Source organism: Lygodium microphyllum, chromosome 8, assembly GCF_053477565.2.
Source record: "Lygodium microphyllum isolate KBCC chromosome 8, Lygodium_microphyllum_v1.1.10, whole genome shotgun sequence".
In the NCBI taxonomy this organism is placed as follows: domain Eukaryota; kingdom Viridiplantae; phylum Streptophyta; class Polypodiopsida; order Schizaeales; family Lygodiaceae; genus Lygodium; species Lygodium microphyllum.
Genome location: NC_141142.1, coordinates 133,814,736 through 133,818,144, shown reverse-complemented (window position 1 = coordinate 133,818,144; position 3,409 = coordinate 133,814,736). Strand labels below are relative to the sequence as shown.

General features: G+C 44.5%; 1 pseudogene; it reads left to right on the top strand.

Annotated features, from left to right (window-relative positions):
- The first annotated feature begins 533 nt into the window (after positions 1-533).
- On the top strand, positions 534-1,830 carry LOC148032886 (uncharacterized; annotated as a pseudogene).
- The last annotated feature ends 1,579 nt before the right edge of the window (positions 1,831-3,409 follow it).

Sequence of the window (3,409 nt, the reverse complement as noted above, 5' to 3'; positions counted from 1 at the left end):
AAAGGGGTTAAAGCGGGTGGGTTGTAACTCATTCCTTTGGAGTTGGCAAGATCTATCTCTTACTAATACATCTCTTCATGCAAGAGGGCCTTGCTTATAGGGTCGTGTTGGCTCAATTACACGCTTCTAAACGCCATCAATGACAAAAGGGGTTAAAGCAGGTGGGTTGTAACTTGTTCCTTTGGAGTTGGCAAGATCTATCTCTTACTAACACAAACACATTCAACCACATGCTCGGCAAGGCTCACATCGGTACATGCCGTGCTGCTGGTCCATCCATGTATGTGATGCCTATATCTTGACCCCATGATGCCAAACTTTGTAATATTTCCCCCAAGAGCCTTGCAAGCTCTAAATTGAAGGTCTAAGTTGTACGATCAGTAGTTTGAGCTCGAAGTTGTACGAGCTGCCAAGGATTAAAGGCCTCACAATAGACAGAGCTCGAAGTTGTACAAGCTGCCAAGGATTAAAGGCCTCACAATAGACAGAGAGAGAGAGAAAGAAAGAGAGAGAGAGAGAGAGAGAGAGGCGCCATGAACGTTATACTACAGCAATTTCAATCACATGCTCAGCAAGGCTCGCATCAGCACAAGCAGCACGGCCGCAGCACGGCATGTATCGATGTGAGCCGTGTTGAGCATGTGATTGAAAAGGTCACCAATTTCAACCACATGCTCGGCAAGGCTCACATCGGTACATGCCGTGCTGCTAGTCCGTCCATGCATGTGATGCCTATCTCTTGACGACATGATCCCCCCCCCCCTCTCTCTCTCTCTCTCTCTCTCTCTCTCTCTCTCTCTCTCTGTGTCTACCTTTAAAACGACAGCGCATCAGCCTCGCAACTCGCTGAATCCACCAATCCATAGCTCCGGCACGTCTTCGTAATTTTACGAGCCATGGCTTCTTCTAGGTATCGTACAGTGCGTGCATTTTTGTGTGGGAGAGAGGCGTATAAGATATGCTAAACATTGATCCGCTTAGTCTCTTCTTTTTCTGGCTTTCTTCCCCTGATCCCTTTTTCTTTGGTTGTGATATTCAAGCAGCAACTGCAAGACGAAGGCGATGATCATGCTCATGGTGGCGATGCTGCAGCTTTGCATGCTAGCAACCACCAACGCGGGATCGCCTGAAGCAGCACTCCAACAGTTTCCATGCCCGGAACTCCCCTTGGTCTACCCCTACTGGAGCATGTGCTTCTCGCCCGCTTTGTATTATTACGGCGAGGAGCTGTACGAGTTCATGTCCGTGGGCTCCGAGGGAGCCGGCAGCTATTTGGCTCCCGAGTGGGATGAGAGCAACTCCACCTACTATGTGCGCTTGTCCGACGAAGGTGGAAAGTATAGGTTCACCCACATTACCCGTGAACTCCGGCATGCAGTTCGTATCGCAGGAGGACGATGTGCTGATCGAGAATGCGGACACTGGTAGTGCTCTGGCCTGGAGACAAGAAGGAGAAGGCGAGTACTTCCTCGTGGAAACAGATCCGGGGCTCGGGGCCACATTCCAGTTTTCTCAGCGCCGGGATGTGGCTCTGCCCTGCCCTCGCATTGCGGGTGCAGTCTGCCAAGCCTACGACATCCTCGTCTACCTGAAGTCCACTGGCTTGGCCGCCTACTCGGAGGAAGGGGCCATCTACTTCAAGCTGTCTAGCGAGGATCATCTCCCCTTCGTTCTCCGACGCAGCAACAGCACGTCCCCCATTCAATCGCAGCGCCGCCAGCAGGCGGGTATCAAGTCCGTGGTGGCGTAGCTGGTTGCTGCTGCATGCTGTTACGACTCTTACTAGTTCTGTTAGTAAGAGTAGTACTTCTTGTTAGTACTTCCTTCCTTCCCGCAGGTTCCCCCTCGACGTGCTTGGCAGCTATGTCACCCCATGACGTGCTTGGCAGCTTCTTGAGTGCGGCTTATCCACCATGCATCGCACATGAATCCCATCAATAAATAAATATAAGTAACTAAAAGTTGGATTTGCATAGATACCTTAATGTTGCTGCTGGCGTTTTCGAGCTCGCATCGCGCATGGATGCGTCTCTTAATTAATTATTCACGAAGCCAATCACATTCAAACCTTCCTTCGAGAATTATTGCACTATTCTATTCCTTGCACTATAATTGGCATATGTGAGCGCCGAATTCGCCTTACCCACCATTGATCGATACTTTGACTAGATCGTGGAATTGTCCTTGAGTTCAAACATGTCATGACTCTTTACACTTGCTCCATGAGGGAGGACACCATAATAGAATGGAAGCAAAGATGCGAAAGGCAAACACATTTAAGCGGGGGTGTTAAAATTCACGGTCATACTACAAGGGATTAGGCTTATAGATGGCCTCACAAACATTGAACTAAAGCAAAAAGCTATTGGCAATCTAACATTGTGCATATTCTCATGTCAAGAAACTTCGTCCCTTTATGTGTATATATAGAAAAGAACAGGTGCCACTTTAATCACGTTTTTGAACAAACAACCTTTTGTAATTTGCACGACCTTTAAACATCAATATATACACGCTTCTGTTGCAATTTTCACTTGCATTGTCAAGTAGGTAAATGTGCTTTGTCATGGGGAAAAACATAGGGAGCTATTGAATGTAGAACTCTTCTTGGAGCCATAATTGTGCAACCAACAACTTTTCTTTTTTCTTTGGCCCTTGTGTGCTTTGTTGGACATTGTTTATACGAATAGAATGGGAATCATGTGAGAAATTACATCCAAAAATATAACTTGATATAGCAAAATGTTAAAGGAAAATAGTTTTTAAAATGAAAATAATTGTTGTTTGCATTACAACTCAAAATGAGTTTGCATAGACCTTTAGAAGCCAAAGTTTAGCTTGCATACAAAAATAAAAGAATTCTAAGCTACCAAATCTTGGATTTGATTGTAAAGTAGAAGTTCTAATTAAATCTTGATAGGAGGCGTCCGCATCCCTATCATGTATACCTAAATGGTACACGTGCGACTTGCACCTCGAGAAGTGTAAGCTGTGAGAAGGATTCGGATCTCCTTGTGATGATGCATGCATGATACATGCTATAAGAACATTCTTTCGCTCCTTATTGTGTTTCTCTATCTTTTCTTTCAAGATATTGCTTAGACTTTAAGTAATATGGCATTGGCCACAATGTACGCAATTAGAATGTTCTCCATCTGCAAAAGACCTAGAAATAATACAACAAGACCTAAGAAATAAAAAATTAACAAGGTCATTTGCAAAAAAAAAAATAGATGATAGAAAAAAGACCATTGTTCACACTAACATGCTCTATTTGTAAAAAATCATTTGCAAAGATGCACAAAGACCTTTCAAAGAACCCTACACAAAATAAATTTAGAAAAAACTACATTACTACATGAAGGCCAAAAATCGTACATGTTTACCTCGAGGGATTCATTGTATCCAT